The sequence below is a fragment of the Camelus bactrianus genome, chromosome 15 (assembly GCF_048773025.1).
Source record: "Camelus bactrianus isolate YW-2024 breed Bactrian camel chromosome 15, ASM4877302v1, whole genome shotgun sequence".
Taxonomy (NCBI): Eukaryota; Metazoa; Chordata; class Mammalia; order Artiodactyla; family Camelidae; genus Camelus; species Camelus bactrianus.
In genome coordinates this window covers 69744491-69771780 of record NC_133553.1, presented here as the reverse complement: position 1 = coordinate 69771780, position 27290 = coordinate 69744491, and the positions used below count along the sequence as shown (strand labels likewise).

The 27290-nt window shown below is 44.6% G+C and overlaps 1 long non-coding RNA gene across 3 annotated transcripts; it reads left to right on the top strand.

Moving 5' to 3' along the window:
* The first annotated feature begins 1414 nt into the window (after positions 1–1414).
* On the top strand, positions 1415–27006 carry LOC141573359 (uncharacterized). 3 transcript variants are annotated; one of them, XR_012499037.1, is made up of 6 exons: positions 1415–1532; positions 2358–2443; positions 6445–6702; positions 7193–7335; positions 20386–21650; positions 23625–27006. It is a non-coding gene; the product is annotated as an uncharacterized LOC141573359 (long non-coding RNA). The 3 variants fall into 3 exon arrangements; XR_012499036.1 differs by having other exon boundaries at positions 6445–7335; positions 20386–20535; positions 21523–21650; XR_012499035.1 differs by having other exon boundaries at positions 6445–7335.
* Positions 27007–27290: the final 284 nt, after the last annotated feature.

The following is a 27290-nucleotide window of genomic DNA, read 5'->3' as shown; positions in this document are numbered from 1 at the left end:
ATTCATATTTAGCTGTGTTTATTTGTCTGATCTTTCCTGCCATATGGTAAACCTCTCAAGATTAGAAATCTTGACTTGGTTCCCTCTGTCTGCTGAGAAAACTAGTTCTGTGCTTTGCAGGAGTGAGCCCTGCAGTCAGAGGTATCTGCAGCACACATCTAGCTCATCGCTTGCATCTTGTCAAGGAATCCTGCAGATTTAGAATTCTTTATTGTTTGTTATCTCCAAGACAGCTCAGTGTTTATTATTTCTATTGCTACTGCTGCATTTTCAAAGAGCAATGGCTAATTATTTTCCAAATATCAAAACTTGCTACAATTGACTTGTGATGCTAGTTATGTACTGCTGTGTCTTAACAACCTGCTCAGTGTTCATACGCTCCTTCACTCACGAAACTTTTGGTAGGATGTCTTTGGCTACTTGAGCAGCACTATCTGAACTGACTCCTCCTGTATTTCCACTGTCCCCTCGATCCCTCCTCCAGCCCTCCCTGGGGGACCAGTAGTTCTGCCCTCAAAAAGCCTGTTGTTTCTCAGGAAATTTCCTGTGAAATATAATCATGTCCCTCTTGTGGGGACATTCAGTCCAGAGATTTGGCGGCAGGGGAAAATGTTTAGTCTGTTTTGGTAGAGCCTAAACTGTTCCATAATTATTAGAGGCAAATCCAATGAGGAAACTGTGTTGGCATCTAACAAATCAGCATAAATGTCTGATGAGGAAGATCAGCTTCCCCGTCCCACTCAGGCGTCATGTTGATGTGACGCTCACCTTGGCTAAGGTGTTCTCCTGTGCGCAACGTAAGTTTGAAGACATTATGAATGGCTTTTTTTTAACATTTTTTATTGATTTATAATCATTTTATAATGTTGTGTCAAATTCCAGTGTTCAGCACAATTTTTCAGTTTTCATGGACATATACACACTCATTGTAACATTTTTTTCTCTTTGAGTTATCATAACATTTTGTGTATATTTCCCTGTGATATACAGTATAATCTTATCTGTTCTACAATTTTGAAATCACAGTCTATCCCTTCCCATACTCCATCCTATGAATGGCTTTTTGTTTTTCTTCCTGAGTCTTTCCACATTCAGTGTGTCTGGTAAATTATATGAATCCTATTTATTTGCAGCCCAGCACTAAACTTTTTTTTTTTTTTAAGAATCACGTGTTTAAAAGGCTAGTGGACAATTTGTTAGAAGATAGAAGTCCTCTTAGATTTTGGTCCTAAATTCAAATCTTGGTTAGTGGTAAATGAAAATTCCCCTTAAAATTTAAAATACAGTGATATAAAGTTTTAAAAATAGTTAAATTTTAGTCGATTTCATTAAACACTATAACAGTTATTTACCTTTAACCTGTTTCTGGGGCAATTTTGCAATGATTCCCTCTCTTCATTGATTCTCTCTTTATCAGAGTACTTCAGAGGCCCCTGTCATCACTGTCAGTATCATCATCATCATCATCATGATAGAACGGATTCCTCTGGAAGATTCTAGGAAAATAAAGAGATGGATGGGGAGACACGTAGGTGAGTGTGTGCATATACACTGAGAACAATTATTAGACGTTAGATACACAATATCCATTCCATTTAGAGAAGAATGTGGTCATGAAATCCTGATGTGGTGAACGAAGGAAGCGGTGGGAACAGGATGGTCAATGGAAAGGAGGAGGAAGTGAGCAAAGCTGGGAGCACAGATCCTCTGTTAGGAGACCAGGACATTGGTGTGAATGAAGGGACTGTGGTGGCAGAACAATGTGTCCCCCACCCCCACAGAGAAGCCACCTGTGACATGTTACTGTAGACAGCAAAAGGGATGACAGGCATTTTAGGACAAAAATCTTAAAAAATCTTAGAGGATTTTCCTTCTAAATTGTCTATTAGCCTTTTAATCCCATAATACGTTGTTAAAGATTAGTGCCGGGTTACAAATAAACAGGATTTGTATAATCTCACCAGACGTACTGAATGTGGAAAGACTAAGGAAGAAATACAAAAAGCTGTTCACAAGTGTCTTGAACCTTTAATTGTTCATGAGAGGAAATGTTACCCAAGGTGAGTGTCACAGCCACATACATAATGCCTGAGTGGGGTGGGACAAGGGGATCCTGAGATGAGGTGATAGGGAGAGTAGCCTGGATTTTCCAGGTGGGCCCAGTGTAATCACAGGGGTCTTTACAAGCATAGGACATTTCCCATCTGAGTTGAGGATCAGAGGGAGGTGCAGCCATGGAGCGATGTTCAGAAAGGCTGCTGGCCATGAAGATGAAGTCATGGGGCACAAGCTAAGGAAGGTGGGTGACCGCTGGAAACTGGAAAAAAACAAACAAACAAGGAAACATTTTTTTCTAGACCCTCTAGAAGGAAGACAGCCTGCTGGTTCCTTGAATTTAGCCCAATGAGAACTGTGTTGGATCTCTGACCTCCACAGCCATAAGGTGATAAATCTGTGCTGGTTTAAGCTATTAAGCTTATGAAAATTTGTTATAGTGGTAATAGAAAAATAACATAATGAGGGGTAGTGTAAGGGATTAAAGGTCTAGGATGGGGTGTGGAGAGGATTCTGACATTTACACCTAAAAAACAACCAGGTAAAGTGGGAAGGTGTTTTAAGGAAGACCTACCTGGCAGGGCTGTTAAGCAGACTGTTTGGAGTGAAGAGAGCATTGGAGTAGAGGAATCAATTAAATCTCTTCCAGAAAAATAAGGAATAAATTCTAACAGGGCTTCAGTGTTAGTGGATGTAGGAATGGAAATGGGCAGAGAGATATAAACATTACTTTGAAATTAGCTACAGGTTTGATAACTGCATGTTGGGGAGAGTTAGCCGATGTGTGGACTGAATGTTTGCATCCCCTCAAAATCCATATGTCAAAACCCCATCTCCCAGGGTGATGGTATTGGGATGCGGGGCCTTTGGGAGGTGATTAGTAGGATAAAATGAGGTCAAGAGAGTAGAGCCTTCATGAATGGGATTAGGGCACTTATAAGGGGCCCCAGAGTGCTTGCTTCTCTCTGCTCTCCACCCCATGAAGATAGTGGGAAGACAGCCATCTACAAGCCATGAAGGCAATCCTCTCCCAGATACCTTGATCTTGAATGTCTCAGCCTCTAAAACTTGAGGAATATGCTGGTTGTTTAAGCCACCTGACCCATGGTAATTTTTTACAACATCCCAGACTGACTAAGACAGTGGAGAATGCCTCCGGGTGTGAAACTGATTGCCTGGAGAATGCTGAAACCCAGGGAAGTGGGCAGCACAGATGTTAAATCACTTAATCCTGCACAGTAGGAGATAGAGTCTACATATTCCTCACCATTAAAAGGTTAGGAAAAAGAGGCACAAATAAGTAAAATAACAACAACAACAACAACAACAACAACATCTATAATAATAAAAATTTCTCCAAGATTCACACAGAACCCCCAAGAGGCAGAGTGAGAATTTATACTCAGGCAGGCTGGCCCCGGAGACCCTGCTCATAACTACTAAATCAAATGGCCTGGCTTATGTGGATCTTTTATCCAACTGTGATATGACGGTACTGTGTCCAGTAACTTATAACTTCAAAATACCTCACTATAAGGGAATCATTAGTCACGGGCGTTACAAACCACAGAAAACTACACATACAAAAATAACCTCTTAGGGCAAGAAAACCACTAATGTTTCTAAACATCATACGTGCTGAACCTTTGCTGTAAAGTGTTTATTTATAATTCTGCCAGGCTACAGAATAACTTCATAATTCTGCATGTGGCTGGTGGCTCACATGTTGGACAGCACTGGCCTAGATAACTTAAATGACTTGCCGAGCCTCACGCAGGAAGCTCATGGTGGAATCAGATCTACAATCTGGGACTTTTCCTTCTTATCCAGCAAGCCCTTCATGGAGGCTTAGAAGCTTCTCCTTTGGTGCCCAGCTGTCTATCCATGCTTATGACATCTTGTCATGTGTCCCAGCCTGCTCCTGAACATCAGCCAGTACACACTTCTGGTCTTTTCTGACCATGTAATAGCTCTTAACAATTTTGGTGACATCAGTTCTTATCTGGAAGGGTAGTGGCTAGAGATGTAAATGTGTCCACAAGAGCAGACTGACTGATTTTTCATAAACATAGCAGGAGTGGTCAAGAAAAGAAAAAGTCAGGAAGAAAGACAAGCAGAAGCAAGTCATTTAATATATCAAATGAATACTTTCAATGTTTGGTTGTGTTAATGAGTCCAAACTCATTCTGCTCACTGAAGGACAGGCCACTAAATTGGAAGACCACGTTTTGTGGCAAGAAATAGCGTCTTTAATTGGAAAGTCAGCTGACTGAGGACATTGCAGAGTAATTCTCCTGGAGAACCATCTTCCTCTAGTCACAATTCAGGCTTCTTTTATATTAAAAAGGGGAAGAGGGTGTGCATGGTTGTTGCAAACATCTTGGTGTAGGAATCCTTTGTTGTTAGAATCCTTTGTTGTTGCAGCTGTCCACCTGGGTCAGATCCCTGTAAACCTCCAACAAAACAAATGTTATATTCTGTTCTGCAACATGTTATCTTTATAAGAATGGAAAAGTGTTAATATCCTTAAAGGTCAACGCCTTGAGAATATGTTCTCCTGGGTATTTCAGGCTCTAGGCAACATTGTTTTATAAAAGGTGCAGAACCAACAAGACTAAGCCTCGGAAACAGCACAGGGTTAAATCAAAAAAAAAGATGTAATATGGAGTCAGATTTGTTCTTTCCTATTACAATAGTGCCATGGAGAAACCACTTTGGGCAGCTTTTTGGGGGCCCTGGAGGCTTTCTCTCTCTGCCTCTGGGCATCTCTGTTGAAAACCCTTCCTAGCTGTCTGGCCTGCTGGAAACCCATTCCACCTGGTTTGCCCTGAAGATGTGTTCTGTTTATAACTCATTTATACTCCTTGGAAAACAACTTAATAAAAACTCAATTGGTTTTCCACCAGCTCCCCTGGGCAGGGGTCAGTGATAGCATGTTATTATATTATAAAAAATATACATAATAAATGAAGTCATAAAACAGCACTGGGCACATAGGAGAGAGTCAATAAATGCTTCCTGGCTTAAAGCAAAAGTGACGGCTCAGTTTTCCATGGCTGCTGTACTTGCTGAGCTAGTTACTCCTTCCCTCCATTAAACTTTTTTTTTAAACTGAAAAAGAAACCCATGCATATGGTTAAAAAAAATTCAAACAGCACAAAAATACAATAGGGAAAGGTTTCCCTCATCCTTTGTTCTCTCAGCTCTCCCTGGAGATGCCACTGTTTACAATCTTTTGTGAGCTCTTCCAAATATTTTATGCACATTTCAACCTATGTATGTAAATTCCTTTAAAGTTTTACTTATATTTAACCTAAAAGGATTTAAATCCTCAAGTGGCTTCTGCCTCGATAATAGCAAAGAACACATCAGACTCTGTATTAGATCTGTTCCTTTGACTTTAACCTTGTGCTGTTTCCTAGGCTTAGTCTTGCTGGTTCTGCACCTTCTGTAAGACAATGTTGCCTAGAGCCTGAAATAGACAGGAGAGCCTATTCTGAAGGCTCTGAACTTTAAGGATATTAACATTTTTCCATTCATATAAAGATAACAAGTTGCAGAATAGAAAATAACATTTGTTTTGTTGGAGGTTTACAGGGATCTGACCCAGGTGGATAGCTGCAAGAACAAAGAATTCTAACAACAAAAAATTCCTACACCAAGAAGTTTGCAACAACCAAGCAAGCAGGAAAGGATCCCGAATTCTGACTTGGGGAGATGGTTTTCCAGGACATTAGTTTGCCATCTAGGTTTACAGAAACTTGCTATTCCATGCCCCAACACCTGGTCTCCTGATTTATTGGCCTGTTCTGCATTGAGGAGAATGAGTTTGGACACGAGAACACTCCTATCTACATAGCAAGCTGGGCACTGGAACTGAGGACAGCTCTCCCACACCCAGGGACCTACTGTGAGCCCTTCATTGTTCCACTAGGGTGGAAAGTGGTTTACCCAGGAGAGATGGGGACTATGCACCTTCACTCGGGCAGCCTGCTCTGTCTGGGTATCTGAACTTGTACCTCCCGCTCCCTGCCAGCCCAACACCTGGGACAGTGCAGCTAAGGCAAAGATCATGCCTGCCTCAGTTTCCCAGCCTGTAAAAGGGGAATTTATACTCTTCCTAAGATAGTTCAAAGCGACAACGCCTGTGGGTGTTTGGTTCCGGGAGCAACAGGAAGCTGAGCTCCTCTTGGGGGCAACAGGTGTGATCCCTGTAGGGGTTCTGCAGGGCCTTGGCTGGAGGGCTTGACCAGGGAGGTGAAATTTGAGCTTCTGGCCTTGAGAGGCTAGAGAAGGACATAGAGGAGGACTGGCGCCTCCTTCGGGGTGCCCTTGAAGGTAAAGTTTTTCTCTTCATCTCTGCTACTCCCCTCCCCCTTCTCCCTCTAGATCTCTCGCTTCTCCTTGCTCCTTCTCCGTCCATCTCTCTCCCTCCACTTTCGGTTCCTCTCCTACTCCTCCCATCTTCTCCCCCTCCCATCTTCTCCCTCCCTCGATTCCCCAGTGTATCTCGCAGAACCCGGAGCCCAGAGCGGATCGCTGGCCCTCCCGCGCACGCCCACGGTTGGATGCCAGCTGGACCGCAGGTCCGAAGCTCCAGCTCCGAGCCAGGGATCAGCCCCAGTGGCTGCTCGTCTCTGTCGCCCGGTAGGCCTTTGGCTGCTGCCCCGGGTCGGGGCCTCCGGCTGTGTAATTGTTAGGTTGGGGGCTCTGGGGAAGGGGGTCCGCATGTCACAGCTTGCGAGGGCTCGAGTCAGTGCGTGTCCAGCTGAGGGGTTCGCGCCAGCCCCCTCTGCCTGCGCCACCTGCCCCGGCGCCCAGGACACACCTGTCCAGGGCCGGGCACGCACCTGCCACCTCTCGCCCCAGCCGGGCTCCCCTCAGTCTGCGGCCTGCGCCCCCTTCCGCTCTCCCTCCCGCGAGTCCCCTCCTCCCGGGCTTCCTCTCCTCGGCCGCAGACCCCCGCCCCTGGGTGGGCTGTGTCCCGGGCCGGTGGGGTCTGCGGACCCGGACGGGGGCGGGGGCGGGGACAGTGGCTGGGACTGGCGTCCAAGCGGGGCTGCAGCCCGAGCCCCCTGCCGCTTTCCCTGCCCCGCCACCCCTAGACTGCACTCCTCTCCCTTTCCCTGTCCCCGAGGTCCAGCTCAGTGGCATGGACGCTGTTCCCTGGGGCTGAGATCCTCTGGCTGTAAAGCCCAGCTTCTCCTGGCAGAGACTTGGGAAAAGAGAGCGCCAACGCTGAGCATGCTTCTTTCTCCTCCCTTAGTGTTTCTGCCCCAGGTAAATACCCTTAATACTTTTTCTGGTGTTAGGATGGTGATGCTTGTTGATGTCACGTGTTTTTATAGTGAGCGTGATCACAGTGTTGAAAGCAGGGCTTGGTTCACTTAAAAATGAGCTGAGGGGTAGGGGCAGGGCTGTACTTAATATGTTTGAGTTGTTCTGCAGGAGCTAAGGCCCCCACCCAGGTGGAGGATGGTAACTTCAGGCTGAGCACGAGATTCCTGGAACACGGCCTTATTACCTACCACCAACTAGTCAGAAGAAAGTCACACACCTGGAAGCCCTCAAGCCTCATTTTGCCTATTAAAAACTTTACCCTAAAAAAAAAAAAAAGAAAAAATTCACCTCAAAAATCATCAGAGAGTTCAGGGTTTTTGAGCACGAGCCACTGTTCTCCTTGTTTGCACCTGCAGTAAAAACTTTCTCTACTCCAAAAACAAAAACAAAACAAAACAAAACAAAAAAAGAGATGAGGGCATGAGGCTGTGACATTCTGCATCCTCCCCCCTCCCAGCGTGAAACATGTGACCGTCAGTTTTAAAAAGATATAGTCCTTAACTAGTCCAGCCCAACTATTGTGTGTTGACAGGAGCAGCACCATCAGAGGCATTTTGGAGACCCAGGAACATTGCAGTCCTAAAGATCTCCTGGCAAATTTTTGTTTGGTTTTGTTTTTTTGTTTTTCTTAAATTGTGGGGCAGACTAGTAATATAGAGGGAAAAATAGTGGTCCAGAAATATTTTTTTGTAGAACTGCTTTATTGCGATATTGTTCAAACTGTGAAGTCCACCCATTTAAGTGGTACAATTCAGCGGCTTTTAGTATATTCACAGTGGTGCAACCATTATTATTCCAGAACGTTTTCATCACTTCAGAAAGAACAGTGGAAATGAATGATCTATCCACCGCTCCCCAGTGGTGGTTCTAAAGAAATTTCCTGGCTGTTCCTGACCCTAAATTAACTTGTTACATTCCATAAAAAATCTGGTAGGAATTCTAATCAGAATTGCATTGAATCTATATATCAGAACAGAAAGAATTAATATCTTTGTGGCATAAACTTTTTCTACTCATAAATGTATCTGGGACCCTATCTTCTCATCTGTCCAGAGCCTGGCCTATGGAAAGTCTTCACTAATTTGTTGGGTCTGTGAATAATGAGACTATATATATCGTTGGTTGCAACTGTAGCTTTTCACGAAAGAGAAAAGTAACCTCAGTGAAGCCATTTGACTCACTGATGGTCAGAAAGAGTGACAGCCATTGCTGGAGTGATCGAGTGGACTTGGTGCTTGCAACCAGTGTTCACCACCTACAGCTAAGGGGATTACAGTTTTCTTTTATTTATTTATTTAGTTTTAAAATTCTTATTTTTTATTAAAGTGTAATCAATTTACAATGTTAGTTTCAGGTGTACAGCAGAGATTCAGTTATATATATGCATATGTACATGTATATTTTTCAGATTGTTTTCTGTACAACTCATTACAAGAAATTGAATATAGTTTCCTGTGCTATACAGTAGGTCCTTGTCATTTATTTATTTTATATACAGTAATGTGTATCTGATCATACTAAACTCCTAAACTGTCCCTCCCCCTTTCCCACTTGCTAACCACAGTTTGCTATGTCCATGAGTATTTCTAGCAGCATCCTTTTTGCTAGTAATATATGCTGGTTAGCTGCCTTCATTTTCAGTAATTCCATCTTATCTGTGGGCGTTTTTCTTCTGGTGGGCCTGCATGTGGTTTGCACACGTGTTCATAGAGATCTGTATTTGGGAGAACTCCAGGCCTCGTGTAGTGCCTGGCACGGAGCTCCCGCTGAGCTCATGCTTGAACTGGGAAAAAACATATAAAAGTTGGAATTTCCACTGTGGCTGAGACTTCCAGGTTTCTATAACCTATTTAGCCCACCTTAATGTTGGTGGCTCCAATATTGGATAATTTGGTGGAACTGCATGGTACTATGGTGTAGAGAGAGGGCTTGTATGCTTCTTCCCTTTCCTTTTTCTAACAGTCATTCTCCTGGGCCTCCCACATCCTTCCCCAGTAGTGCCCAGGGCTGGCTTGGTGCTGCGCTGAGGCAAGATTTGTAAATAAGGCCCTTTCCTCATCTCTTCTGAGCCTCCGTTTCCTTCTCTGCACAATGACGGCTTAGACTAGATAATTGCTTTTTGGTTTCTTTTAAACCCATGTTTCCTTTTGAGAAACAGAGAACTCAAATCTCTACTCCAAACTTAATTCTTCAGATTTTGATACGTCCTCCAAGGGGTGACACAGCTCTTTGTGGAAAGTTAATGTGACTTTGGTTCTTTCCAGGTAGCACAGAAAAGACTTAAGAGATTTATTGCAGGGAAGGGGCAGGAGGGGGGCAGTATGTCACATTTTCTAGTGTGAGAAATGGAGCAAGGGCTTGGATTTAAATACAGCCTCTGACGTGGCCTCTCTCTAATCTTGCACAATGTGATAAAACTCTCTCTTCCTCCGTTTCTTCATGTGTCAAGTTGGAGTGATATTATTTTAGGTTTTCGTGAAACAATATAAATATAAGCCATTTGTGTCTCAGTAGAAACCTGACCTGTTAGAGAATCAGGAGTTTCTTTAAAAAAAAAAAAAATCTTGTCCATAGCACTCTGTCTATGTGTAATTTGAATTTCCTGGAGTGTGTGGGTTGAGACTAAATTCCATCATGGGACAGGTGGCCCCTGGGTCTGGGGGCCCCAGTTTCCTCCTCCTCCCCAGTCCTCTTCCTCTCAGTCCAGGATGAAATTCCTGCCATTAGAATTACACAGACTTCTTGTGGATATGGTTTTAATTTTATTGTTTCACTGGGGAGGGCTGCTGTCATGATTTCCGTGGTCAGGTTTTGGTGACCTGAAGGCTATGCAATTGGGTATTCCTATTTAAGTATAAGAAAAGAAAGTTACAAATACAAAATTAGACCTAGGGTGGAGGCAGGGGCTCTTGGAAGTGGGGACCATTAGCTTTATTAGCTTCAGGTGCAGTGGCCTCTGTCCATGAGGACCCATCCTTGTGCTCTGGAGTTGGAGGGACCAGTGGGCTCACTGGGAACGTTTACTGAGTGTATCTCATGGGCTATGCATTGTCCTATTTGTACTGTGTGTTCCTTATTTAAGACAGTGAGCTCATTTAATCTCAATAGCCTCTTTAATAAAATTTGACTTTTTATTTTGAGATGTATAGTAGATTCCCATGCAGTTGTAAGAGATAATATGGAGAGGGCCTATGGACTCTGCACAATTTTCTTTCATGATTCCATCTTGCAAAATTGTAGTACAATTTGTTATTGACTCACTAACCCTTTGAGGTTTGTGTTATTACTCCCATTTCTATTTGTGAATAAACTGGGGTTTAGAGAAGCACACAGGCCTGCCCAGGTCATCCACATGGTTAGTGTAGAGTCGGGTGGCACGTGGGCTAAGGATTTCCAGGCAGTACAATTGTGATGGCCTGTGGCAGGGGCAGCATTCACTTGCGTGTTTATTCATTCATTCAACAAACATTTATTGAGTAAACTCTGTGGGTCAGGTGTTATCATAGGGTTATCTAATTCTTCAGCAGTACTGAGAATCAGGTAATGTTTTCTTTTTTTAATCTGAGAAATGTAGCTCTGAGAGGTTATAACCCCCGCAAAGGAAATATAGCTCATAAATGAGGGATAGTACATGTGTACAGTCCCCCACTTTTTATGCAGATTGTACCCTAGGCATTTTACATTTGCAAACTTCCATAATCCAGATATATTCTTGTAAGGCAAGGTTTTTTTTTAATTGAAGTATAGTCAAGTTTACAATGTTGTGTCAATTGCAAGGTCTTTTTTTGAATTTTGAATTAAAAAAATTTATATTTGATGTGGGATAATTAGGTTTATTTATTTGTTTCATTTTTTTTAATGGAGGTACTGGAGATTGAACCCAGGGCCTCATACATGCTAAGCATGGGCTCTGCCACAGAACTGTACTCTCCTCCCCAATGAAAGTTTTCTTATCCATTATTCTGCAGGTTAGGAGTTCAAGTAAATTGGAGTTGAAATCCAGATCTTTTGATCCCACTGTGGTTCTTTTCTTTATATTCTGCTGAAGCGGGGTGGGGAAAGCAGTTCATTTGTTCATTCCTGTATTCAGCAGTTTTGAGCACTCACTTTGCATCAGGGCCTGGCTAGGTGTTGGAAACTGAAAACAAGAAATGACCCTTTTCTGCAGGGGCTGGAAGCCTAGACCAAAAGCTGGGTAATGTGATCCGAGCTACGATAGCCATGTGCAGACGCTGAGGACAGACTATACCCCTGGCTTTGCTTGGGCTTCCCTGCCTTATGGCTGCTACACGCCAGGTCACCGCATCCTAGAAGGGCCTGCAGCCCACAGCAGAGTGTGTACCTCAGTCTCCTCTCCCCTCTCAGAAGGGCCTGCAACATGAGCATCCCTACTATGTGCAGTGTGCTGAGGACAACCAGAATCTCCCTGTGGTGGTCCAACCTGTTGGGGATCGTCTCAGAGGAGAATTTCTTTTGCATCTATAAGTGAATCTCCTCGGTGAGCCAGATCAGCCTGTGCGGCTCCCAGTGGGCACTCTGTATCCACTACAGGCACCACTACGGACCCAAGAATGGGTGGAACGACTTCCAGACCCACCGCAAGGTCTTGGGCCTTGTCACCATTACCAACTGCCTCTTGGCCAAGACCCTCTAGAAGCTCCACGTGCAGAGGAGCTGTATGGAACCACGCTCTACGACCCTCAGCTCTTTGCCTTTGGGTCCATGGGGAGGTGGTCAAGCAGCCACCCACTGATGTGGCCTTCAACCTACAAAGACTGCAGAGTGGTGGAAAAGAAAGTCGAGGCCATCATCAAGTCACTCTTCATCTTGCTTGTGTCCAAGAGCCTGGACGGGGCCCCCGACAATCCTAGGGACAAGATCCCCTTCCCCTGCATCCCGTTTGAGAAGGAGGACTTGGTGGGACTGGACACAGACAGCAGATAAGCCTACCTGGAGGCCCGGCTACCCTGACTTTGTGTCAGGTTTCTTCCCTACATCCAGAAAGGGATTGGCAAAGAGGAGGGCTGTCTTGTAGCCAAGGGGGGAGGGAGGTGCAGCCCGCCAGTTTTCAGACGTTTAAAAGTGAATCCGCGTTTGTTTCAGAGAGATCCTTTTAGGGTTAGTGTGGACACTTACTCTCTCTTTTCAGCCAGGACCCCTGGTGGGACCCCTGGAGTCTCTGTCCAATAGAGTAGCCACAGCCACTGATGCAAGAGCACTGTGGGTTTCTAATTTTTGCTTGTTCCCCTTTTTCTTTCTCTTTTTTCCGTTTTCTCTCGGAGCTCCCTGTGAGCGTGTTGTTGGGTCTGAAAATGTGGGCTGTGCACACCCTGCATTGGAAATAGCGAGATTGCCCTCCATGCTGCCTCCACCGCTTTAAAAAGCAAAAACTTAATAGTTGCCTTGATTCATGTATTATCTCAGTCATGTTTTTATTTTCTAATTTTTTGGAATTTTTGCTTTGTTAGCATGTCACCTGCTGGTGTTTGATACCTAGTAGAATCCTTGCTTTGAGAAACATGTTTGATCCTCCTTACATTTGGTGACAAATGAGCCCTTATTAATTTTGTTTGCTTGTTTTGAGGAGGTGAGATGCGAATTGATTTAGGAGGCTTCTGGGGGATGTTTTTCATGGGTATTTTCACTTGGAAATTCAGTCTGCAGCACCTTGCTTGATTCTGGCTTTTGCACAAACGTGCTCGGCACGCAGTTCCTGGCTGTCGCTATGTGACGTGCGTGACGGCGCTTCCAGGCCGGGGGTCACTGGTGAGGAAGTGGCCGGCTCGGGGGTGAGCAGCTGCAGGGGACGCTGTTGGAGGAATCAGTCACCGGGTTTTCTTTTGCTATTGCCTTCCCCATGCCATTTACTTTGTCCTCGTAAAGGGGCAGAAGCGGGTCTAAAATCCATGCCACTCTTTTACTCCCTTTACGAGGCTGGTTTTTCTGAGTATCATGAGAACATGGCCTTCTCCTAAGTAGCTGGCTCACCTGGATCGGGTGGACACAGGGACCGCTAAAGGGGAGCGTATCTTCCTCTCTGCTTCAGCCAGTGGGCATTCAGAGCCGGGTCTGTGGTTTGCCTCAGCAGCCGTGCAGGCTTCTCTGCACCGGCCTTTACTTTTAATCCATGTTGGCAGTAAATAGCTGACTCCGTGTCTGTTGCAGCTGACGTCCACCAGTGACGGCCGTGTCGTTAGTTGGCGGTAGTGAGACTCCAACACCTCAGTCAGCAGTGAAGGTAGATGCTTTGGCCGATCTAGGACCTTGGATTCTCACCCCCCAAGCTGGTTCATCTCACCCGGGGGAAGGGTTTGCCCACCAACTTCATGCTGGTCATGAGACCTTGTTTCTACTTTCATGCTCTGGTCCAAATGAGGACACCTCATCCTTCACTGACTTGGTCTCGCTTGAGACAGGCCAGACTTTCTGAAAGAGTCCATCACAGTCTTGGAGGGAACAGAACAGAAGTTAAGTGTCACAGGTAGAAGGAGTCTAGGCTGTCCGAGTTGGCAAATGCAGGCTGGGAACTGTGATGGCCGTGTTGTGCCCTGGACACAGGCCTTTCCCGTGGCTCCTGAGAGCCTAGGGGTCGGAGTGAGAACAGCCTTGCCTGGATTCCTCCATCCTCACCTGCTTACTGGCATGTGTGTCTGCTAACAAGGAGCTCCCCCAGACCTCAGGCCTTTCAAAGTTCAGACCACGGGAGAACATTGAGTCCCATCTCCTGGGCCTCCTTTGTGAGAATCCAGTGCCTTCTGAGGTGACCCGTGACAGGAGATGCCTTCCCCTCCAGGGAGCACCCTTCAAAGGACTGTGACTCACTTCACCATGCGGTGAGCTTGCAGAGTTCCGGCCGCGGTGTCTGCAGAACCAGACTTGAGATGGGCTTAGCGATGGACATGACAGGACCGATTCCAGGGCAGGGCTGGGTTGAGGGAACAGGGGAAATTGAATGTGACCTCAAACACCTATGTGGGTGCTGGGGTTGTTACTAAAATGGGAACCCGGGAGTTACCTGTAAGGGGTTGAATTCCATTGTAAATGGCGGACATGAGGCATTTTAAGACGCCATTTGTCATCCGAGTTATGAATTCAAAGAGGCACTCTGGTCTATGAGACTGGGGCTCAGGCGAAGGAGCCATACTAGAGTTACACGTTGGGAGTCATCATTCTTAGCTGGTGTTCACAGCCTTGCATGTGGATGAGCTCATCTGGAGATGTAAAGACTGAGGCTGAGGGAGGGCAGGGCTGTGCCTGGGCTGGAGGAAAGCCTAGACAATGCTGCTTTGGTGTGTCAGTCAACAGCGTTTGGGATTTTCAGAGCAATGCCATTTATCCTCAAGGGGCCGGGGAGGGGGGCGGTGCCGCCCAGGAAGAAATCAGGAGGGAGGGTCATGGCCACATGTGCATCTCAGGAAGAAGCAGAAACCGCAAGATCTGGGCAGGACACCTCCTCAGAAGCTGGAATTGAAGTGGGGAGTGGGGAGAAGCTAGTCACACTCACCTGTGAGGGAGGGAGGGAGGCCTGGGGAGCCCCTACCCCAGCGGACCCGATTTCCGCTTTCCACGTACAAAAGGCGTTCAGACAGAGGATCTGAGGTGAAAGAGGATGGGGGTTGGGAGGGGAGCCAACCTGGAGAATGGTGCTTGGACAGTTCTGGAATATATTCCCTGCCAAGTAGACTTAAAAAAAAAACAAAATAAAACACTTAAGAACACGGATAGTGACTAGGGAGGAGGCAGTCCTTTTTCTGGCCTCCTAAGAGTGAGACATGTATGCGGGGATACACAAAAGAATCGGGCATTCTGTCCCCGGGAATTGATCCTTACTGGGGGAAAAGTGCAAGTTTAAATGGGGAGAAGGGCAGCAGAGGGAAACTAGTCAGGCCCCGTGTCAGGTACCAGTCGGCCGCCCTACTTGCGTGTTGCATTCACATCCATGCCTCCCAGGTGGGCGGTGGCAGCCCCCTTTTGCGGATTGACAAGCCTTCTCAGAGGGGTTAAGGAATTGGTCCGTTTAGCGGCTAGTAAATGCTGTAGCAGGATTCAAGCAGGGCCTTGTCAGACTTCAAGGGCATGTTTTCTCTACTAATTCTGGTACCTCCCTGTTGTACCTGGAATGGTGAAGTGGGTCAGTTTTGGAGACTTTCACAAAAAGTACGATTTAAGTGCCTCAGGACTGTTTCACAACGCTCAGTGTTCTTTGATGGTTCGGAAGCACCGCAGTGCTTTACGCCCCACAGATGTAAGGTCTTACTCCTTTGACGATGACGTGGTTGCAAATGACGTACAGGTGCAAAACCAGACTTAGCAGCTTCTGAAGGGCAACTCTCCAGTTCTCCCTTGATCGGCTTTCTTCCGCGGGATGTAACTGTACTGCAGCTTAGGCCTGAGATTTCTGTATGGAGTGAGGATTTGGTATCCAATGTTAGCATAAAATGATCAGATGGAGAAAATCGACGTTGACAATTTATTTTTGGGTTTCATTAGACAAGATGCACTATCAGTTAATGGCCCAAATAGCATATGAAATTGAGTACAGAACTTTGCATTTCTTACTTTCTACTTAGAGCTGTCTTCGAATTTAAGGTTGTCTGCTTTGGAAATTTAGCTCCACCACCAGGGCACCTGTCAGTGTGTTGGTGTGATTGCATTTACACAGTGCATGTAATCTGGGCTTCCTTGGCCCCAAATGCTCCAGTGCAGAATCAAGGCCTGTAGTCATCACTTAGTCATGCATACTTCTAAATCTATATGAGGCCAAAAAAAAAAAAAAATAAGGAGACAGAGAGAAATTACCTTTATCAAAGTTCCTTTGGATTCTAACTGCAAACTGTTGTTGAGCAGCTCTGGTTTCCTTTGGATATGAGTACATACATTTCTTTGCATGTACTTGGTATTTGGACTAGAACACCAAGCTCTTGCTGTCCACGAGCCACAAAAATAGTAGCCAAATTGCACACGTGTGAAATATTTTATTCTTTTTTCTGAGAAAGACTCCTTGAATTTGGGACTTGGGCTGTGAATTTTGCTTTTTGCTTCTCCCACCCTTCTTATCATCTCTCACTCCTTCTTCCCACGTGGCCTTCAAGAGTTCGTGTTCTCAAAGGAGCAGGTGGACAAACACCCAGTTGGTCATTATGCAGTGCTGCTGTAGAGGGAGCCCAGCCAAGAGCTAAAGGACATTAACAGAAAGGACTTCCTAGAGGAAATGGACTCTACATTCAGTTGTGAGGACAGAGTAAGAATCAGCCAGGAGAAGGGGTCAAGAGGGTGGCTCAGGTGGCAGGAGCAGCCCGGGCAGAGGCCTGGAGGCTTGTGGGTGGGGACTCGGGGAGAGTGCCCTGTGAGGTCCAGGGTGGAGGGTGCCCCTGCTGGGGAGGACACTGGAGAGGGCCTGGGGTGGAGGGCTTTGGGGGAGCTTGCTTTTTACTAGAATTGACAGAGGAGGCAGTGACGGTTGTCAGCAGGAATTGACCCTCAGGAGATGTACTCCTGGTTTTGCTTCTGATGTTCTACAGAAAGAAGGGGTCGGGACAGGTGAGAGCAGGTCTGTCTGTCCCTTTGAGACCCACCCCTTCATTCATTTATTTATAACACGCGCACTTCTAAGTGTCTAGGGGAGAGGGGTGAACCGACAGTAGTAAGCAAAATGTACTTGCTTCTTGCGAGCTTAGCAGTGTCAGAAGTTGATTTAGCTTGGAATGTCCTAGGAACAAAGCAGGGAAACCTAAACCAAAGTGCAGGGATTGGAGGCAGGGAAGGTTTCCTTGAGAAACAGAATCAGAATGAGCGTGGAGGCAGATGGGAAGTAGCTAGGCATCAGGTCGGGGGCCCCTGAGGTCACTGGGGACCTGGGTACTGTGGTGAGGCTGGGCGATGAGAGGCAGGGGCGGGGGTGTGGCTAGAACTGTACCAGCGAACCTCCGAAGTGTTTCAGTGGAGGAGTGATGTAATCAAATTTGTGCTTTGGGAGAGCTGCCCCTGCTCTCTCTCGCTCTCTCGCTCTCTCACTCTGGCCCTTGCTCTCGTGTGTGTGTGTGTGTGTGTGTGTGTGTGTGTGTGTGTGTGTGTGTGTGTGTGTGTGTGTGTGTGTGTGTGTGTGTGTGTGTGTGTGTGTGTGTGTGTGTAGTGGGGAGGAGGGGGTGGGTACCACTGAGTGGAAGGGTCATTAGGAGACCACTCGCAGGCTGGGAGGCTACCAGTGGGAGAGGGGTGTCAGGGCTGCATGGGGACAACAGGGACAGTGTAGATGTAGTATATCCTTATGGGGAGGGCTTGTTAGCGGGGCCGCCCTCGTGGCACTTTGTGGCTGGAAGAAAGCAGATGGTGGCAGCCAGGCTGACTTTCTTCTTCTGCCCTTCCCTGCCTTTTGTGATGGTCTTAGCTCAGCCAATATTTGGAACAGAAGAGCTAAATTCCAGGGTAGACCAAGACTTTGTTGAGCTCGTTCAAGTGAGATCTGATAGGATTTAAATTTGTGTTGAGATCTGCTTGTTCACTTAGCTAGAAATTCACCATCTTTTGCATTTCCATAGGGGTTTTTATTCTTGATAAAGATTGCTTTCTTGGTGAAAGGAAATTGAATATAGCTGCTGTTTTTCTCAAAAATATCTTTAAAGAAATTTAATATTCAAAAGAATAGGAATATTCTGAAATGATAAAGTAAGTCTTCGGTGTAGTTTCTTTGGTTTCAGAGTTGACACGGAATTAGAGCCTTTGCATTACTTAATAGCACATCCTTGTCAGTATTTAAAGAGCTGTTAGTGAGCGCCCCAGGCCCCAGCTCTCAAAGCATCATTAAAGCTTGCTCTGAAATTGTGAATTTGTAAAGATCTCGTTTGCAGAATCCAAACAGTTGGTTTATAATATGCAGCATAGCCCTTTTTATAAAATAATAGGTTAAAACTTAAGAAAGTAGAAGATAGATATTAAAGCTGAAACATAAACATTCTTGTGCTAATGTTGCGACTGGAAAATTTGAAAAGAAAAATCCTTCTGTAATATCATCTACATGAAATACTTATATGTCTATCACATTTGAAAAATAACTACGCAGTGTTTTTCAGAGTCAGGGCCATTCCAGTTAAGATACTGTCAGTGATGGTTGCTGGTTTTCAATTGTAGAGTCTAAATTTGCCTTCTTTGCTTATTGTTTTTTTTTTTTTTTTTCTTTTTATGGTGAGAGGATTGAGTAGTGCTTTGCCAGCATGCTTTTGGGGCAATTTTGGGGCAGACTTTGTGCGCCAGCAGTGAGACATTTCTGTGCATTTTACTTTCTGGACATCATCAGGGCACATGCGGAAACACAAGGGGGTTTGTGCCTGCAGGCTGGGATGCTTCAGGACTCCCTGGTCCATCACCATTTGTTCTGGAGCTGCTCCGGTCAGTGAATGACTTTCTGTGGCTTGAAGTTAAGGTGGTCTGATGCAGATGATCAGATGTGTAGTTACAGTGCTGTTACTTGAAATAAGAGAAAACCTTGAAACACAGCTCTAAAAATACAGGATGAGGGAAGAGAATTGGATGAGCTGCTTGCAGTGGGGAGTCTTCTCAGGTGACTCCCTCACCGTGATTCCTGCCAATATCCACCCCAGCCCTGCACGGTATTCCTGCCGAAGCAAGCATGTCCTTTGCTCAGAAACGCGCTGGATTTCCTTGTGTCTCTGGGTGTTGGCTTTTTTAAAGCACATCTTACCCTTTGTTTCAAATGAAATTCTTGTTAGGAACCTCTTACACTCATTCTTCCAGACCTTGTCCATATGTAGCTGCTGAGTGGATGAACAGAATAAAATATCTCCATGTAGTGATTATTCAGACATAAGAATGAATAAAAAGAAAAAAGGGGAGGGGGGATGAAAAAGGCCACCTGCTCTGGGAAGTCCACCCTGACGGCTCAACCCGCCCTTTTCCCTTTGAAACCCCACCCCTTATAATCCTCTCTATTTGATAGTATTTACCACCTTCTAATAAACTATAACCTTAAAAAAAAATAGTATGCTAATACCACTTTGAAATGGACGACCGTTAATAACAACATGTTAAGTAAAAGGAGCCAGACACAAAAGGCCACATATTGTTGATTTCAGTGATCTGAAATGTCCAGAATAGGCACATGCAGAGGCAGAGGGCAGATGATGCTAGCAAGGGGCTGGCTGGACAGGGGGAGGGGGAGTGACTGCTAATGGACAGGGGATTTCTTTTTGGGTGGAGTGTTCTGGAAATAGATGATGGTAAGGGCTGCACAACCGTGAATATACAGAAAGCTGCTGAATCGTACCCCTTTAAGTGGGTGAGTTTTATTATATGTGAATTATATCTCAATTATAAAACACTGGAAAAAATAAAACTCAGTCAAAGGACAGCCTCTCCTGGGCCTGACCCGCAGTGGGGTCTGTCAGTCTCCCTCTGTGCTTGAGATGCTTGTGACATGGTTTTCTCCTGCAGGGACTGTCTCCTGGAGGTGGGAGCGGGAGGCAAGGTCCATGTGTCTCCATCATCTAGCATGTTGTAGATGTTCCCTAAATGCTTGTTAATAAATGCTCTGGGAGTAAGGACTAAAATGGGGCTCTTTCCTGGAAGAAGCTGTCAGCTCAGAGGGCTTGCCAGCCACTTAGGATAAATACGGGTCAGAGTGAAGTAACAAAATTCTCTGATAGAAGTTTAACAACGAGCTGTAGTACACACTAAGTAGAAGAGATTCTTGAATGGACTTACATTTCCTAATTTGGCTTCTTAAAGAGTAGAGAGAAATAAAAGTGGGAAAGAGAAGAAATCAATGCAAAAGAAAAGAGAAAACATGTAAAAATAATTAAGCTGAATGAGAAAAGGAAATGATGGGAGATTGAGTACATTGTATTGAAAGAGAAGTCTGTAAATCCTCGTGACTGATGGCTGGAGGGTAGCTGTGAGATTGGGCACTTCTCCAGGATGAGAACCCACCCGGGCCCCTGACCCACATGGTGGTGACGGGCTGTCAGCTTCCTGCAGAGAATGGGGTCCTGTGTTCTTGGCCTCTCACCTTCAGTCCATTGGAAAGGTACAGTGGAGCTTCCCGGGGGCTCCACGACGTGCGACACCACAGCAGACGGAGGGCAGAAGAGCTTGTGGGGACCCGGCTCACTTGTGTTGAGCCAGACGGTAAGGAAATTTATAGAACTGTAAAATGATGCCAATCTTCTGGCGTTTTGTTTTGGAAAATAGTTATCCTTCATAAAAATTTAACATTTAATGGGCTTATTATTTTAATAGGAATGAATATATAAAGTTTTAAATCCTTCTCTATTTTTCTTCATTTTTTTAATGGAGGTACCGGGGATTGAACCCAGGACATCTTGCATGCTAAGCATGTGCTGTATCCCTGAGCCATATCCCTCTCCCCTAGTTTTACTGTTGAATATGGTAAGTATCTGTAAATGTAACCTGCACACACACACAAAAGCACCCTTTGAGATCCTCAGTGATTTTTCAGGGTGTCAGGGAGATCTAAGACCAAAAAGTTGGAGGCCCGCAGAGCTAAAGAATACAGATGAAGACTGTAGCCCAGCTTGTCAGGCGTGTGTCTGCGTAAGGTTCTCAGGGTGGAACTGCCAGTGAGAGGAGAGCAAACGGTTGTAGCTACTAACTGTGGCCGCCTTTGAGAAGGAGGCAGGCCAGTTAGATATTTATTCCAGGTGGGGCAGATGAATTTAGGGTGAAGGAGGTGGAAAGGTATTCTGGTCCTGCTTCAGGTGGTATTATTTTAAAACACTTTCATTTCGGGGTCCTTCCTGCACAATCCATCTCTCTGCAGTGGCAGCATCTGGCCCAGAGCCTGCCACAGAGCGCACATTAGATTCTTGGTTAAATGAAGGACTGGATGGCCTGTTTCACGTGTGGGCTCAGTCCCTCAGTGGAACCCTGAGCATCGTGAGATTCTTCCGTGTTGCCAGCCTTGACACGGGCGTGCAGAGCAGAAAAGGTGGTGTGTTCCTGTTTGTAACAAAACCAGAGATCTGTGGGTTTGATCTTTGGGGGGAAAATTGGTATTTCCACGTAACCAGACTGTCCAAATCATTCTTAGTCACTGCAGTCTGAGATGAGGATGGGCCGTAATTTTGTTCATTGTACTTTGTCTTTAACACCCAGCTGAGCTTGAGGGGCTGCGTTCGGCCTCTGTCATCTATCACTATCCTGCTGAGACTGGTTGCCAGGCTGGGGCTCAGAGGTTCCAGGGCAGCTCACTTCCTGCCAAGGCAGCCAACAGACACCGCCCGGTAAGCTCTGCCCGTGCCTCTGTCCTGGGCTCGTTGGCAGTCCTTCAGCAAGCAGGAGTAATTTGTTATTGTTTCCTCTGAGTTAAGCTTGACTAATGTTTAAATAAAGTATAAAATCCGTTGCGTCAAGAATCCTACACATGAGACATTTTCTTCTGATTTTACTGAATATGCATCAATCATATTGAGTCTTATTGAATGATAATAATGGATTACAGTCATTGGTTGATTTCTGGAACAGATACATAATATTTTATGGTAGATCGACCTTGAACTTCTCGGTTCTTTTCATCCTGGGTATTTGCTGATGTTAATCCCAGATGTCAGTTTTAACAGCTGATTCAGGGCCTGGGGCCTGCTGCTTTTGTTCCTGGTTGATGAATTTCTTTTACTGAGTGAAGTTAGATTTGGTTATGTTCATTAGCAGCTGCAGACAGAAAGAATTTTTTTTCAGGAGATGACCTGCAAATGATCGCTGAATGACTTTGACCCTTTGAGCCCCTAATGAATGAAATTGCCTTAAAAGGTTCAGGACATAGCTGTCATATCGCACAGGTTGCAAAGGTAATAACAGAATGCGGAGATCCAGGTGGGACACAGAGCTGCCAGGTGATTTTTGATCCATGAGTTTTTATTTATTTTTTTATGGATTATTCCCTCCAAGGAGAAAGCCTCTGGTCGTAGATGTGTATTAGATGAGGAAATGCCTTAAATTTCCTTCTCCCTGATTTATTCCATCCCCCCCACCACCAAGTGGTGCAGAGAACAGAAGCCGCGAGGCCTGAACCTGGGTGCACTCTTTGTACCCATTGAATCTGATGGTTCTTGAAGATAGTTCATCATTCTTCCTCAGGCCGTTCTAGTGGTTTCAGTGGGGTCTCAGCTACTGGAGAGGGAAGAGGCAGCCTGAGATGTGATAGAGGAGATCAGGTCTAGATGTCTCTGTTCCCCCTTTCCTGGGCTTGATTCTGACCTGAGGTCCCTCCCATCAGTGTTCCCCTCCTCTGTGTTTATCCCTTGCCATTGTCTCTGCTGTCTCTGGGAGGAGGTTCCAGCTTTCTAAGCCCCCGGTCCTCTGCTCCCTCTCTCTGGGAGTGCCTGTTGCTGTGGGTGGCTTTGTTTTGTTGTCACCCTGCAATGTGAAGACTCCTCATGTGCTGAGGCCGTTCTACTCATGTGAGCAGTGAGGCTTAGAGATTTTGCAGAGTCATGTTTCTTTTTCCCTCTTGCTGAGTGTACGTGAAAAAGGTTTAAGTCCGAGAACGGGCTCTGTCTGCAGAAATGTCTTTATTTAGTTTTGCATGGTGTAAAAATCTTGAGAGCTTTTTAATCATTGAAGACAGTCTGTGGGGGAAACAGTCAGTGAAGCCCAGGTGAGACCTGGAAGAGCCGCACTTCCCTCACTGCCACGGGTGGTGACTTCACCCCCCTTCAGGCAGTAAAGGGCCCAGACCTGTGAACGGAGGTGACATCATGAATAGATATGTGCATCCGCTGCTTCACCTTGGGTGTTAATTTCAAGCTGAGGCAGTTTGTGGCCGCAGCCTCATCCTATATCAGGAATTTATGAGGAAGACCAGACAGACTTGATTAGTGCAGTATGAAGTTTTCATGAAATTAATGTCATTCTAGTAAGATAGGGACTAGTTAAAGTGTCTTAAGCAGACAACCTTGAAGATTATTTACATAGAATGTGTATTTTTACAACTCAGAATTCGTATTGCCATGTAACCATCCACTAGAACTTTTAAATTTGAAGGAATCTGACCAGAACCATTAATTTAGAAAAATCAACATTAAATATTTTCAGGGAATAACCTTATCTCTTTTGTGATTGAAGAAAATTTTGATTTTCTTTCTGTACTCTTAATAGGTTTTAAAATATCAAAGCATTGATTTGACATGTCACTTTTTAAACAGAGAGAATAAAGTTCAAGCTGTTTTAATATGTAATTAAATATTTTTGTATTTCAGCAAACTGGTGTGATTTCCTGACTCTTTGGGAAGTTTTTGCAAGACACTTAGATTACCTACTGTTGGAAAAATGCAGAAGTGACTTTTATGAATATAGGACTAGTATAGATCTGTTGGTTTTTGATATAGTGCAAGACATGAGGACTTGGAGAACTTTGCTGCTGATTGCCAGAAGGACAGATGCCGGGTCTCAGTCTCCCCTCCTGTAAAATGAAGAGGCTTAACTGGATTCTTTCCACTACTAAGATGAGTTTCCATGAGCCTACGTCTTTTGTTTATATTCAGGAATGTTTACAATATCAGATTAAATGCTGAATACCACTCCCTTCCCCGAAGAAGAATTCAGTGTGTGCTAGATAAGCATTTAGTTATCTGATTCTTCTTTCTTTTTTTAAAATTTTATTTTACTGAGTTATAGTCATTTACAATGTTGTGTCAATTTCCAGTGTAGAGCACAATTTTTCAGTTATACATGAACATGCATATATTCATTGTCACATTCTCTTTCACTGTGAGCTACCACAAGATCTTGTATATATTTCCCTGTGCGATACAGTATGTTCTTGTTTATCTATCCTATATATACCTGTCAGTATCTACAAATTTCAAACTCCCCATCTATCCCTTCCCACCACCCTCCTCCCTGGCAACCAGAAGTTTGCATTCTTTGTTTATGAGTCTGTTTCTGTTTCGTATTTACATTCATTTGTCCTTTTCTTTTCTTTTTAAATTCCACATAAGAGTGATCTAATATGGTATTTTTCTGTCTCTTTCTGGATTACTTCGCTTAGAATGACATTCTCCAGGAACATCCATATTGCTGCAAATGGCATTATGTTGTCATATTTATGGCTGAATAGTATTCCATTGTATAAATATACCACATCTTCTTTATCCACTCATATGTTGATGGGCATTTAGGCTGTTTCCCTTTCTGGGCTATTGTAAATAGTGCTGCTATGAACATTGGGGTGCAAGTGTCTTTTTGAAGTAGGGTTCCTTCCGGATATATGCCCAGGAGTGGGATTCCTGGGTCATATGCTAAGTTGATTCCTAGTCTTTTGAGGAATCTCGATACTGTTTTCCACACTGGCCGCACAAGTCTGCATTCCCACCAGCAGTGTAGGAGGATTCCCTTTTCTCCATAGCCTTTCCAACATTTGTCATTTGTGGACTTTTGAATGATGGCCATTCTGGCTGTTGTGAGGTGATACCTCATTGTTGTTTTGATTTGCATTTCTCTGATAATTAGTGAAATTGGGCATTTATTCATGTGTCTATTGATCATTTGCATTTCTTCCTTGGAGAATTGGTTGTTTATGTCTTCTGCTGAGTTTTGGATTTTTTTTTTTTTATATTAAGCCATATGAGCTGCTTATATATTCTGGAGATCAAGCCTTTGTCGGTTTCATCATTGCAAAAATTTCTCCCATTCCATAGGTTTTCACTTTATTTTGCTTATGCTTTCCTTTGCTGTGCAGAAGCTTGTACATTTAATTAGGTCCCATTTGTTTATTCTTGCTTTTATTTCTATTGCTTGGGTAGACTGCCCTAGGAGAACATTTTTGAGATGTATGACAGACAATGCATTGCCTAGGTTTTCTTCTAGAAGGTTTATTGTATCTTGTCTTATGTTTAAGTCTTTGATCCATTTTGAGATTATTTTTGTGTATGGTGTAAGGGAGTGTTCTAGCTTCATTGCTTTACATGCTATTGTCCAGTATTCCCAACACCATATGCTGAAGAGGTTGTCTATGTTCCATTGTAAGTTCTTGCCTCCGTTGTCGAAGATTAGTTAATAAAATGTGTGTGGGTTCATTTCTGGGTTCTCTATTCTGTTCCATTGGTCCATATGTCTGTTTTTGTACCAATACTATGCTGTTTTGATTACTGTAGCTCTATAGTATTGTCTGAAGCCTGGGAGGGTTTTTCCTCCAGCTTCTTTCTTTTTCTTCAGTGATGCTTTGTCAATTCTAGGTCTTTTGTGGTTCCATATAAATTTTATTATGATTTGCTGTAGTTCTGTGAAATATGTTCTGGGTAATTTGATAGGGGTTACATTAAATCTGTAGATTGCCTTGGGCAGTGTGACCATTTTAACAATATTGATTCTTCCAATCCAGGAACAAGGGATATATTTTGTTTTTATTTATTTTAGGCTCTACTGGGCTTAACATTCCTTGATTGTTTTTCCCCAAACCTATAGCAGGCAGGTAGCCTTGATGTGCCATCACTGCTTGGCTTATTTGACTAGATTGGGAGAGGAATGTAAATTTTAGCTTTCCATTGTTTTAATAAGTCTTTCCCCCATAGATTTATCAGCAAGTCAGCAATATAAAGTTGTATCTTAGCTGTCTGACCATCAGGGCCTCGACAATCAAGGATCAGACTGCTACATTTTAGTTCCTGGGTTCTCCCTAGACCCACAACATCAATATTTGCTGACTGCGTTGGCCATCGACTCAGCAGTGAGTAGAATTAATGATAGAAATGTCCGCTCCAGAATCAAAAAGCCTCTGAAAGATTTTTCTTGTATTTTCACATTACAGACAGGATGTGAATCCAGAATCTTTTTGGTTAAAAACACCCCCACCTTTCCTGTCCTTCCAAACCCTTCGTTTCCTCGCACAGTGTTGCTGACACCTGCAGGGTAGTATGGCAGCAGCGGCTGCTGAGCGGTTTTATTTCCTTTTTCTGCTTTTCATGGCTTTGTAGGTGACATCATGACCTTAATTTCTCCTGTATAGTCACTATCTGTCACCCCAGTATGAACCTGGACACCTTGAGAAGTTAAACTCGATCTTCCTAATAACAGGCCCACTGTCCCAGGAGGAAGAGGTCCATACATTTCTGTTTATATTAATGACGGTTCCTCTCCTGGCATAAGAATAAGTGAATTTAAACAGGGGATATCGATGGAGTCACTCCCTGCTGTTGCTGTTGATAATTCCATGACATTGTGCTGTAATCTTTGTTCACGCTGGCATGTACAGGGAACGCTCCCTTTTGTCATGGGGCTGGGAGCAAGCCCCTTTTGAAGCTTTCCTGAAGCATTGTCCCATCCTTATGCAACACAGACCTACATTGATTTGCCCAGTGATTTCCTTTTTCACATCTTGGACAGACTCCAGGAGATTTTTCCTTTTTATTTCTCATAAGATTTTCTGGTGCAGCCTTTTGTTTTGTATTTCTTCATTCCTTTTTTGTATGACCAATTTTTCCACAATTAAAACATTTGCCTTGAAAAGTTTTTCCTAATTTCAATCCTGCCATGGCTTGCAACATAATATTGGCCTTAAAACTTTCTGTTCCCACTCTCTGGCACAATTTTATATATTCAGTCAATGGAGCCTTCCCTTTAAAGGGACCGATAGCCATTTTGCAGTCCTCCTTATCATTTTCATAAGCAAGAAGTTGAAGAATTGTGTTCGCAGACTCCAGGCTTGTCTGAGTGGGAGATGGGAGCAAGATGACCAGAGTATACTGGGCAGGTCCCATACACCTGCCTCTGTCACTGCCATACCCCCAGGCACCTGACCTCACCACGCAAGCCTCCTGGGAGCAAGCTAACCAAGAGAATTGCATCCCTTGAACCTGAGGAAGCAGATGCTGCCCTCAAGGCAGGCCTCAGGGGAGATGGAAACCAATCCAGTAGCTCACACCCCA